General features: G+C 35.9%; 1 pseudogene; it reads left to right on the forward strand.

The window, feature by feature from the left end:
• The first annotated feature begins 2,733 nt into the window (after window positions 1–2,733).
• LOC110719497 lies at window positions 2,734–13,300 on the forward strand (annotated as a pseudogene).
• Window positions 13,301–13,747: the final 447 nt, after the last annotated feature.

Raw genomic sequence — 13,747 nt, forward strand, 5'->3', positions numbered from 1 at the left:
GCTTGTTGCGATCTGAATCTTTGGAGAATCACTCGTACTCCCTATGTCCCAACTTGTTGCAAGCGCGACAAGTAACCAAGTTACCCTCACAGTCTTACCAGGGTGATCATTCTTACACCTCTTGCAGTAAAAATACCTTGGACCCTTGTTATTTCCCTGGTTGGAGTTCTTAGGCCCTCCATTGAAATTCCGTCCACCCTGAAGATTGTTATTGTGGAAGTTATTGTTATTGTTGCTGTTGAAGTTGTTATTGTTGTGGTGGTATTTCTGCTTCTTGAAGTTGTTCTGGTTACCTTGAGGGTTTCTAGAGTTCTGTCCCATCTCTTTTCTCTTTTCCTTCCCTTCCACCTCATCTAATTCCTTCTTTTTCTTTAACTCCAACGCATAAAAGTGTGCAGACCTCCCATAAACTTCATCCAATGTTTCGAACACTTGTCCACACAACTTTAATTGAAGATCAGTGGTCAATCCACTCTCAAACTTCTTATCTTTTGCCTTTTCTATAGAAACAAACTCTTTGGCAAACCTTGACAGCTCAATAAACTTGGTATAATACTCAGTGACTGACATATCTCCCATTGCTAGGTTAGAAAATTCCCCAGCTTTCTGTTTCTGTAGGAAAATGGGATAAAATTTGTCCCTAACCTTTTCTTGAAACATAGTCCAATTGAAACCAGGCAGTGCTTTGATGGTAGTCTCATTTTGTTGCCACCAAAGGTCAGTTTCACCCCTGAGGTAATATGTAGCATAGCCCACCTTCAAATTTTCTGGGCACCCTACTGCCCCAAACAATTTCTCAAATTCCCTTAACCAGTTTTCTAACACTGTTGGGTCTGGTTCGCCTTGATAGGTTGGTGGCTTAATTTGCGCCACCTTCTTAAACAGTCCCCCCCGAGCATCCCCATTGTTGGTCGAGTTTCTTACCAACTATTGAGCGACCATTTCCTACTGCCTTACAACTTCACTCAATTCATTCCCTTCACTATTGTTCCCACTTCCTCCTGCCATTTTTCTTCTTCTGAATTAGAACAAAAGGGGGACTTTATTAATTATGGTCATGGTTAGATCTTAGGTCAGACACCCATCTAACTAACTTATACACACACATTTAATTTAAGCTAACAAATTGAGGTTGCAAAATTACAACTCCCAAATCTTGCAGCTTGTTCAACCAAATTTTGATTGCTAACTAACCATACATTTAATAAAGAATCACAATAATAAATAAAAATAATTCCCATGGTTCCCTAGAGTTTAGAAATGAATTATTGGAATATTTGAGTAAGAAATGGCTCATTGGAGTAGTGACATGAAATGAATGATTTAAGAATAAAATGAATTATTTGGCTGTAAAATGAATTATTTGGCAAGGAAATGATTAAAATTTTATTGTTGAGAAAGAAAATGACTGGAAAAATAAAATGAAATGAGTTCGAATAACCTACGTAACTCAATAGGTTTATTGACTCATTGTGATCATGCCACTTATTACTTTACTGAAAAAGGAAATTATAAAAACTGCGGAAATGAAATTAAGAATCCTAAAATAAATGAAACTACACAAATCTAGTCATTTCGAACGTTGTCCTTCTTGTCCTTTGATTGTTTGTAGTTTCCAGGATCGAATTCAGGGTCATCTTCCTCCTCCATTAGTTTAGGTGTCTTTGGATTTTGCTCTACTTGAATAAACTCTTCATCTTCCTCATCGTCAGATGAAATGTCAATTATAATTGGAGTTGGGGGTGGATTTGGATTCGGAATCTCCATATAATGGAACTATCAACAGTATGATTACTCTCATCCATTAGCTCTCCTTCCTCTTGCCCTCCATTCGCCCCTGCTTGATTACCCTATGGTGGGGAAGAATTTCCTGATTGATTGCTAGTGGAAGGGGAATTATTCCCTGCTGGGTTATCATAGAAGTAATTTGGATATAGAATATGTAAACGCTCACAGTGATACTTCTCTACTCGAACAAGATAAGAAATCAAGTATCTGTAGTCAGGGTACCACTGTCCATAATAATCTTTGTACTTGGAATAGTTGGGAATGTCCCCAGGCAAGTAGAAATCAGCAAATTTTGCTTTGACAGCAAGATATGGCGATTCGTCAGGAAGACAGTGAATTATCATAGCTGAAACACAATCAGGCAGGTTATACTGCTTGTCCCCTAGGACATCGCTCATGTGTGAACAATAGAAATGAATTTTCTTGACATAGTCAAAGGGATGTTCATAGTCTTTCTTAATTAGGGTACCAATTTGTGAGTATTTGCTAGGAAAGATCGACATCCTGTAAGGGAAAAGACTTAGAAAAGAATTCCCTTCCCCACAAAAAAATAAAATAACACAGTTCTTGCATGGAGGTTCAATGTTCAATAAAACAATCTTCTTATTTCTAATCACATAATTACATGCTTCCAATTAATCAATTCACATGATCAAACATCACAACCTAAGTATTAATGCATACAAGAACATGGATACTTCTAACTTATATGCCCCAAATTCTTTCCTACCCAAGCTCACAAACATGCTTTTAAAGCTCTAAACACATAATTCTTACCTTAATCCTTCGCCTTCCTGCAAAATTAATAAACTAAAAATATTTTTGACTCCCTTTTTGAAAAAAATTCGAAAATTAATTCCGAAAAGGCTAAAATTTTCGGCCATAATTAAAAAAAAATTCGGACACCCCAAGCAACAAAGGTGAGCTGTTTTTTCCCTAGGGTCCTTTGCTTGTCATCTTTTACTACTCTAGTCTACTTGTTTTGCAAGGCATTCTTTAATCTATTCCAACTTCGAAGTGTAGAACAATTGAGAGATTTCTGTGTCAAATAAAACCCAAAATCAATTCCCCTTCATTTTCACCTTCTTCTCCACCGCTAAGTCGCTAACTGTAATCCCCCAATATATAAAGAACCCCCAAATATTTGGAAAAAACTCGTTTTTTATTTTGTTTTTTAACCAAATTATCATACAAAATCCCCTTTGAATTGTCCCTTTTGAAGAATCTCTTTCTCTCTCATCGCCATTGAAATTGTTTCTTCAAACTCTACTACAATGGCGACTGTTAATCGGGAAGCGATTGATACTTTTATCAGCATCACCGGTGCACCTGAGGCTGTTGCTACGCAAAGGCTTCAGGTATTGATTAAACTTCAAATTATAGAATTTGGGTTTTGATTTTTGTATGATTTCAGAGTTGGGCTGATTAGGGTTTGGTTTATTTTCTGGTTTTGCTTCAATTTAATGAAAATTTGGGTATTTTTTACATGGATTGAACAATCTAAGAACAGGGTTTATTCTAATCAATTATTGTAGTTAATTTGATGGGATATATTTGTATTGTACTAATGTACTAGATTCAATTTTATGGACTTGAGCTAAATTTGAATGGCATTGATAATTCTCTGCAATTGACTTGATTGATTGTTGTTGAGTTTGGTTTGATCGATTGACTGATTGATTAATTGATGATAATGTGTGTTTAATACTATTGATCAAGTGGAGTTGAAGGCCAATCTGAAATCCATTGGCAGTTTCTATAGGGGTCTTAGCATTTCTACTTTACCATGTGTTTCGATGCGTGTAGTTTAGTTAGTTCACTTATAATTGCCATTATACTGTTTAATATGCGCCTTGTGGGTTGAAATTGTGCTTCTATGTATCTGTTATTAAATTAATACAAGTACATCTTTTGCGCGGTTTCATGGATTATTTGTTAGATTGTGTTCTGTGCTGATTGTTGTTTGGTGGTTGCTGGAATTAAAAAGTGTTTAAGAGTAACTGAGAAGCACAGTCCTGTTAGTGGCATATTGTCAGTCTCCAACTATGGCATAATTTATTCCCTGTGAAGAGTGGTAGAGAGATTCTCTACTGTTGTGTTTTCAATCTTTCTCTTGAGTTTGATGTAGTTTTTGAAGAATAAGTTCAATCAATTGCTTAATTAATCGAATAGTTCCAATGAAACATTAGAAGATGAGATGCAATTCAGCTCTGGCTTTAAGTCCTTGGCCTTGAGCCGGTTCATTTCTTGAGGATTGTTTATTAGTTGTGATCATGTGTGTGATAATGTACTTGGCTCAATAGAGGATCAGCCGGAGTATTTTATCTTATTTAGGTGTGACTGGACTAGTTGAAAATTTGTGCTAAATATGTTTTGAGTGAGTTATGCTAGTTTCGAATGGTGCTCCATAAATACACAAATGGTCATGTGTATGTTGATAGAGAGAAAGGGGTGTACATCGTCTTGTGATATTTTTTTTGGACGAATGGTGTATATTTTAGATATTATATACGACATCACAATATCGTGGAGAGAATCATTAAGATATACTGAGGAAGTTACTCTCTGTTTCATAATATAATGCTTTTTTAAGGTTGTTATCAAACCATCTGTATACCTGTTATTCACCAATCTGTCTATCTTAATGTTTGAGCTGCTCTGCTCTACATATTCTGTGCTTGAAAGCTAGCTTCAGAGTTTTGATATGCAATTGCTGCTGTACATGTAGCATATCTTTTGGAGATAAGAAGATTTACATACTTGTAAATGTTTGTGCTGCTGTATTCTTTTCTACTCCGTATGTTTTTTTTTTTTTTTTTTTTTTTTTTTTTTTTTTTTTTTGTAATATATTCTATTATATGTGTAGGAGTTCGGTGGCAATCTCAATGAAGCTGTTAATGCACATTTTAGCGAGGGGGATAGAAATGTGTAAGTTCTTGCTACATTACTGTGCTTTCCATGACCATCTTTAGCATTTACTACTGGTTACCTCACCTGTAGAGCTTCCTGTTATATTCAAATATAGTTACTTGTAGCACCTCTGGCTACTTTTTTTGTACCTAATGAATGTATACGTAATTGTAACTTGCTCTTCAAAAATCTAGTTTGCAGGATGCCCCTATTACTGGTACTACCACACCAAATGATCTCATGGATATAGATGATCCCCCAGTAACAGAGCCTCGTGGTCCTGCATCACTACTATCTGCTGCCAGAGGAACCAATCCCTTTTCCATACTTGATCCAACCTTTGGGAGGAGCCTATTTGAAACTAGAAACCTTTTCGATACCAGTTCTGAGATCATGGACGGGCCCCATTTGTCTCTCAGCCAAGAGAAGTTAGAGAAATTCCCATAGAAGTCAAGGATGGGGGTGAAAATTTAGCTGCTCCTTCTGGTCATGGTCCAAGGATTGAGGATGTCACAGACTCTATTGATGCAGAGGGACCTCAAACACATGGAACTGTCATTGTTGAGGATGAAGATGATGACATAATCCCTGGAAATTTAGGAGGTGGTTGGAGTAGCTCTAGACCTAGTGCACCTCAATTTGATGATTCACGAGATTATGCGACGAATGATATTGAAGAAGAAATGATTCGAGCTGCCATCGAGGCTTCCAAGAGAGATGCTGAACTCCAAACTACTCAAGTTGGCCCTGATTTCCTCTATAATTTTGGAATTTCTATTAATTTATGCTGTTTACCAGTCTGTAGTTTTTTTTGTTTCTATAAATAACAATTCCTTCTTCTATGTTATAGGGGTTGGATAATGTTGGCCTGCAGCAAGTGCCTCCTCAACGAGATGATGCCGAGCTTGAACATGCCGTATCCTTATCTTTAAAGGTTAATGATCTATGATGTTTGACTGATTTTCTTTTGTAAATTTATTTACAGCTCCTGACATTTGGTGATATTGCCTTGTTAATGTCAATTTAGACCGCAGAACAGGAAGTTCTTCAAAGAGAGACGAGTCTCAAGGCTGGAGCTTCTGGTTCAACTGCTAATGAGCCTCTGGAGGTGGAAGAGCTAGGGAAAATAGAAGAATCAAATAGAAGGTATATATTAGTAGGTGTAATAAGTTATGGTTTTCTTGGTTACTGATTGATAAGCACATCTGGATAATGAATTCCTGATTATCTGATCTGAATAATCTGAACTTGATCTAAATCTTGGAGACAGGGCAACTTAATAATAGCCTAGAAAAAAGGAATCTACCGGATTTAACCAAAGAATAGACACAAACATTAATCCCTGACGGCTTACGCTATTTTTTATTATTATAACAATCTAATCATCAATAGCTTCAAACTAAAGTAACCCAACCTGAATTGGAGTTGAACTTGAAGTCTCACTTGACTACAACCTGAACTGAGTTTATGTTGAGGACAGCCAAGTCTATTGATAAGTTTAAATTCATTGAATTCATTGCTATTAATTAGGGGCATATACGTTGATAATTGAGCAAGTTGGGAAAGGGGTTTGACTTGAGCTCGAGTTGAAGTGTTGAACCTTAGTACTTGCTTACTCACTGTTATTTCTACAAAAAAAAATTTAATCTATTATTACCTAGTTATATTAATTATTGAATTTTTGAACTCTGTTGCAACAGTATGGTAAACGGTGTTAAAATAGGATTGTTAACACTGATTATGATTAAAGTTTTCCCATCCAAATTTTTTATAATCTAACACTGTTGTTGATCTGGTCACAAGGATTTCAAGTAAAATTCACACTGAGTCAAGTTTTGACCAAGTCTTTGACTGTTTGATTTGACTTGTGGTTAGCTCAGATCAATATTATCCTTAGGTCCAATTTGATGGACCATCAAGTAGTATTTAACTTCTAAAAGAGAAGTATTTGATGAATAGTTGTGATGCTTATGTTGTATCAATCAATATCTTATGCTTTAGTGGTACTTCTATCATTCTATGTGCTACACCTTCTACTACTTGTTGGAAATTAAGGCGAATTCAATGGATATATATACTAAGCCTGGTTATTGGATGGCAGGACGGGGCTGTCCATTGATAGAAGAGCATGGCTAAAAATTAAAGGGTTTTGACCCTTGACATCTTTGATGTGCAAGGCTTTTATAGGGTCACTAATTTATAGGGCTGTTATAGGGTCACCACTTAAACCCCCATAATTTTTTTAAAAAAGATGTAAGATCTTTAAAAATATCAGAATACATTTTTTTTTTATCTATTGACGTTCAATCATACCACTTCTCTCTTCTTCGTCGTTCTTCAAGTTTGATATTCATCCTCTTAGAAATTCAACCTCTTCTTGATCTACATGGTAAATCAACTTAAATTCAACTTCTATGATAATAAATTACGTAGACAGTCCATATTCTTCTCAGCCATTGGTAAATTTCGAGAGAAGTTAGGGTTTGAAGAGTTGAATATGGTTGTTGGTGAAAACTATAATGTAATTTCTGTATTTGTCTCTCCTCCATTGGGTTGTATTGAAATTTCAAATCACCCGTATACTCTTTTGTTATTCAATTTAGTGATTCTGATTAGTAATTTCTTTAATTTTCTGGTTTTTAATTGGGGATTTTCAATGAAAAAGTGACAAAACACATAATGCAAGAACAATGCTATCCAATATAATGTGAAAAAAAATTCAAATCAAAACAATTACTAGTAATGGGGGGAGTGAAGAGAATGATAAACACAGTAGAAGAAATTGGATCTCTCACATAAAGGAATGAATGAGTGAAGAGAATGTTTTAGATTGTAAATTGGCTGTTTTTTTTTTTTTTTTTTTTTAAAAATTTTTTTTATCCCATTTTGACCCACTTTACTTTTACACCAGGCCCTGATTCAGCCCTAACCCTCATGGCCATGACCATGACCCAACCCACATAAACTTTTCATTGACCTGCCAATGACACGCCCTGCTAATACCCGCACCCGCCCCAACTCACCCAATAACCAGGGTTAATTGTACTGGGATTTGTATCCCATCTTCTCCAGTTCTTGTGGGCTTTGGTAGTGGTTTCTTTCTACTTTCTTTCCCATTCTTTCCATTTCACTTCTTTCACCCTAGGTGGAGTGGGTTTTGAATTGGGAGCCCCTTCTTGCAGACTTAAGAAGCCGAAAAACATGAACCTTCTGAACCAGAAGCAATGGAGCCAGAATATCTTTATCCTGTCTTTGACTGAGTATATTGCACCTATTTCTATTGCTAACATTTTGGCTTTCTTTTTTAAGCATATTTCTTTAGTATTACATAGAGCTGTGTTACCTATAACTCTATAAGTGTCCGCACCTTGTATCATTTACCCCTCTCCAGCTTGCAAGAAAACAATAATTATCTATGCAATTTGTTCTTCACAATATTTGACCCTATCTTTGTCCATTTTCTTCTCAATCTCAAAGGCAAGATGTTAGTTCTTCTGACAAGCCTTCTTCAATTCACCATAAGAAAGAAGCAGGGAGCTCATCCATCCAAGATGAAGCCGATGATATGGATGAGCAACCGCTGGTCCGGAATAGGTCAAGGCGTAGGTCTTCCGCTTCAACGACCCAAGGGGAAGTTGCTGAATCAGATGTTAGTCCTGTTCTGGATCCTCCACAACCAAATGTTGCTAGTGAGACTCATCCCAATGGAACTGCTTTTCCTTCAGATGAGGTAATAATATCCCTTAACACAGTTCAATGTGGTTGTTCTGCTTGATAATGAATGCAATGTTTCTTGAAAAAATGGAAGCAGTATAAGTGGCTTATTATTTTTTGTAAAATTATGTAAGCAGCAAAAAGGACTGAGAGTGGAGGTTAAAAATGGCTGTATTTTAATCATTAATTATTGTTCTTGTAGTGGGGAGGTATCTCCTCTGTAGAGCATGATGAAGCAGTTATGTTGGAGGCTGCCATGTTTGGTGGAATCCCTGAGGGTGGATTTCGTGCACCTTATGCTCCAAATCATCTGATGCACCCTGGCTTTGACACATCATGGAGAATGCCTCGTCCTCCCTCACCTGGCCTTGTTGCCCAGCGTGCAATTCGGGAACAGCAGGTATGAGGAGTTTTCAAATTAAGTGTGTTTTTTTCTTTTTTTTTTATTTTTTTTTTACTGAATATATTTTTTTCAATTCGATCCATGCAGGATGATGAGTTCCTTGCTGCATTGGAAGCTGATAGGGAAAGGGAAATGAAGGCTGTAGAGGAAGAAAAAGCAGCTAGGGAAGCTGCATTGGAAGAGCAGAGGCTAAAGGAGGAAGAATCGCGTAGAAAATTAGAGGAGGAACAGGTAACGTTACAACTTCTTGTGTGTCTTAAACAATGGTGTTACTCTCCCAATGCATGGTTTTATTTGTTACACAGCTTCTGTTTTGTAGTCTGATCTCTTTGGCCCATATATGTCCCTACTTTATGGTAAATGACGGTTTGATATTGAGCTCTTCTTAGCTTTTCACTTTATACATAGATCATTTCGCTTTGTCGTTAATAATCAAATTTGTGTGAGATACTTGTCTTTGCTGTTGGGGTTAGCGGATCAGGTCAAGCCACAAGTAAAAAATAATGAATTTCCGAATGACACAATCTTGCATTAGTTTGTAAATGATCTTCTATCCTGAAATCAATTTTTGGAGCTGTAATTGAGAGTTTCAAAAACTGAAAGGTCCTCTATGCATATTCTGAAAGGTCAAAATCAACGGCACACTGACTTAAGAGTACCTATGTACTCCGTATATAAGTTGCTTTTATCTTGACAAGGTAATCCTCATATAATGATTGGTCTTATTTATTTATTGATTTATTTTTAATTTTTTGGAAGAAGGGTGTCTTGGAACCTTGTATTTTTTTCACAAGCAACTTATTAAAGTCAGGTTTAGGTTGACATCAACAGACTACATACTAGGAATTTGTTAATTCTTGTGTTTCATTTCTGTTGAGTTTGTATAAAATAAAAAAATGGCCATTGTGAAACTAACTTCACTCAAATTAATTCCTATTGTCCTTTGTTAGCCAAAAATTTATCATGTTACCCAATCTAAATGGCTAAAGCTTTTCATTGGTTGCTATTGTGTGTGTAAAACTCCATGAATTTCATTTTGTCAAACTTGTACGCTTCGAGTGTTATTTTGGCTTTCTCACTTGTATTCATTTCTAATCTCTAGCTTCCTTAATTCCTTTTCATCTTAGGAAAAATACACTTTAATTATCCTAACTACGGGCAATTTACTTTTAATAATCCTAACTAAGGTTTATTATCTAATTATCCTAACTATTGGGTATGTTTGCCTCCAATGGTCCCAATGACGGGTAACTTGTTAAAAGAGGTTTTTTTTTTTTTTAAATAGCCACGTGTCAACATGTGATTTGTCCAAAAAAATAAAATAAAAAAAAAACAAAAAAAATCCCAAAATTCCCCGCAACCCTTTCCCCACCCCAAACCTCGCCGGAAACCGGCTGACCACCCTCCTTAACCACCTAATCCGGCTGGCCGACCCCCTTTAACCCACCCCCGACCCCCGAAACACCTCTCAGCCACCCCGACCCCAAAAACTCGACAGTGCTGGTCCTAGGCGAAATCATTTCTAAGGGGCCTTTATGCTAAAATGTAAACACTATAATCCTAAATTGTATTACGAAACGTGATAAGATTGTGTTATAACTTTTTTTTAGCTCATTTCGGCATATAAATAATTCAAAACAGTAAAATTAAACGAAATATCAATGAAAAACAATTAAAAGAGAAACACTATGTATTCGTCATTCTTCTATACAAATCAAAGTAAAGAATATGAACTATAAATTACTTTTTAAAATAATTGAATATATCAATAGACTTGTAAAAAAAATAAGAACCAATATTAAATTAAAATTAGGAAAATGATAAACATAGCCCTTAGGGCTATGTATAAGAAGCTAAAATTATATAGCACCTCAAGGCTCAATAGCTAGACTCCTTAATTTTTATTTATTTATTTATTTTTTTTTTTTTTTTTGAAAGAAGCTAGCTAGAAATAGATAATTGAAAAGGAACAATTATACAAGTAACAGATAATATTAGCAGATGACTAATAACCTAAGTTATTCAAATCCTTCACCTTCCATATTATAATGAAAATCCACCAATAAGACATAGATAATTATAATGTCCAAAATCCAAATTAGAAAATATCATTTAAATAAGAGGGCATAAGAAAAAGTGGAGTTTAATCCTATTTGGAAGATGAGATATTGATCAGATCAGACTAAGTAAATGATGAATTAGAACTCTTATTACAACTTATTTGTTATTGCATTTTTTTAAGGAAAAAAAAAAACAATACAAAAATTAAAAAATCATTGGGAGTAGCAAATGTTCAGATTTCAATGGAAAATTGAAATTAACAATTCCAAAATTAATGCTTTAGAATGAATGCAGTGTAATTACTGAGTAGGGAAGGGTAAAAGCCTTTGGAAAGCAGATTACCGTTTGAGGTCTTTGTTTGAAACCATTTAACTAAGATAATATTTTTGTGGGCCCCTTGATCCCTTGGGCCCTAGGCAGGCGCACTCCCGCCTACCCCAGGGGCCGGGGCTGAAACTCGAATTGTTCAAGCTTCATATTCGAGGCACCGACGACGATAATGTCACCGAATCTACCCGGGGGTTTCGCTGCCTACTCCGAAGCCATTGCCAAAGAACACGCCGGCATCTCACCTCTGTTGACCAAAAAATCGCAACGAAGGTGTGATTGCAGGTGGTGGCGGTGACTACAGGTGGTTTTTAGGGGCTCGAGATTGGCTGGCAGGTGGTTTTGGGGGTCGTGGTTGGCTAGGCAGGTGGTTTTGGGGGTCAGAGTTCGCCGGCCTGTTGTTTTCGGTGGCTAGAAAGGGGTGGCCGACTGGTCCGGTGAGGTTAGGGGGTGGGGGTTAGGGTTTCACGGTGGGAAAGGTGACTGGGATTTTTTTATTTTTTTTATTTATTTATTTTAGACCAATCAAGTTGACACGTGTCATGGTTACCAGTCATAACAGGTCGTTGACTTGGTGTTGACCGGTTGGGACTATTGGAGGCAAACACATAGCATAGTTGGGATTATTAGATAATAAACCTTAGTTGGGCTTATTAAAAGTAAATCTCCCATAGTTGGGATTATTAAAGTGTATTTTTCCTTCATCTTATACTATATGTAATATATGATGTACCCATTTACTATGGACTCATCTTTCTAGGAGAGGGTGAGGATTAGGATTGAGTGGACAACTGTAATTATTCTAGGGTAAAGGAGAATGAGATGGTAATATGTGTTTGCCAAAAATAGGATTAAGTAGAAGTGAGTACAAAAAATATACCTCAAAATGGAAAGTGGGTAAGTGGGAGTATGTAATGTCATTGATTTGCTTTTGCTTTTGATTGTAAATTTGTAGTAGTCGTTTGTGCTTTTTATTTATTTATTTTTTCATCCATGGGTTTTCTTAACAATTCTTGATGATGGTGAAAATTGGGTGATGGTAATGATATATGTTGAAGGTTAGCATATTGCGAATTATCTATGGTTCATTTCTGAGCTATAGTTGCCTATATCATAATTTTCGATTCTTAAAAAGTTTTTCTCTGCCAGGAGCTTGAGAGGCAATTGGCTGCAAAAGAAGCCTCCCTTCCCGAGGAACCATCATCGAATAATGAGAATGCTGTAACTCTTCTTATTAGAATGCCTGATGGCAGTCGACGTGGCCGCCGGTTTTCTTAAGTCTGATAAATTGCAGGTATATTCTGTAAATAGTTGCTTCTGTTTAGATATGATTGACACTGATACTCTAGTTGATAGCTAACTGATCATTGATCCTGCAGTCACTTTTTGACTTCATTGATATTGGGAAAGCAGTCAAACCTGGCACTTATCGATTGGTAATTTTCTATTTCTCAACCACTTAGATGACAAATTATACAAATTTTTAGCAGTTTCACAACAGATACTTTGTGTTTAAATTTTTATGGATTGAAGCTCAACCAATAATTTGAAGGCTGAAAACTCGATTTATGCATTTCTCTTTTAAATCCACATGGTTTTTCTGGTAACATTAATCAGGATGCATTCTAAAACGTTGAACTTGTACCAGTAGTGGTGGTATCGACTTTTTTTAAGGGCTTGCTTTACTGCGTACCATACCAATCATCATTTTTAGTTCATCTCATTAAATATGCTATGTGGCGTTGACAGGTACGGCCTTACCCTCGCCAAGCATTCAGCAATGGAGAGTGCAACGTAACCTTAAACGAGCTTGGCCTGACAAGCAAACAAGAAGCTTTGTTTTTGGAGTTAATTTGAAACACTCCAAATATGTAGAAATTAACATGTCCAATCCCATTCAGTAATTATTAGAATTATATATATAATTTACATGCACATGGAAGTTTATATGTTTGGGCTTATGACTAGCTTTTATAGTACAAGTAACTCCCATGTGTTAAAAAAGGAGTTGGAAATGAAAAATCATGTTCATGGGCAATTGGTTGTGTGCTTTTATTTGCTTGGTTTTATGAAATTATTGGTTTGGTTTTTGATGCCTTTACAAATTGTTACGAAGTATCCCAATATGGAATTTCATTATAGTAATTCATTTTCTAAAGTGTAGTGAAAATGAAACTACCCTCTTAACAGAGTTGAAATTCATTTAGATTTAGTCTAGTCTGGCCAAATTAAATCAAATCAAGTCTTTTCAGGGCTGGAAAAAACCTAATGTGTGGTACATGGGCTAACTTAAATCAAATTCAGTAGAAAAAATGAATATTAAAAATCCAATATCTGCACTTTCTTTCCTTAAAAATCCAACCTTTTGATTATCCCATAAAAATTTAACCTTTACCCCTTATTTTCATCTTAAGATCCATTATCTGTTGGTGACCGATTTTTGTAAGTTATATGTCACTTGTTAGTTTTTAATAGGTCTATTATTTTTTTAAAAATTAAAAAAAAAAACAAAAAATAATTAAAAGAAAAAAAAAAATCAAAGCC

This window comes from Chenopodium quinoa, unplaced genomic scaffold, assembly GCF_001683475.1.
Source record: "Chenopodium quinoa cultivar QQ74 unplaced genomic scaffold, ASM168347v1, whole genome shotgun sequence".
NCBI lineage: Eukaryota > Viridiplantae > Streptophyta > Magnoliopsida > Caryophyllales > Amaranthaceae > Chenopodium > Chenopodium quinoa.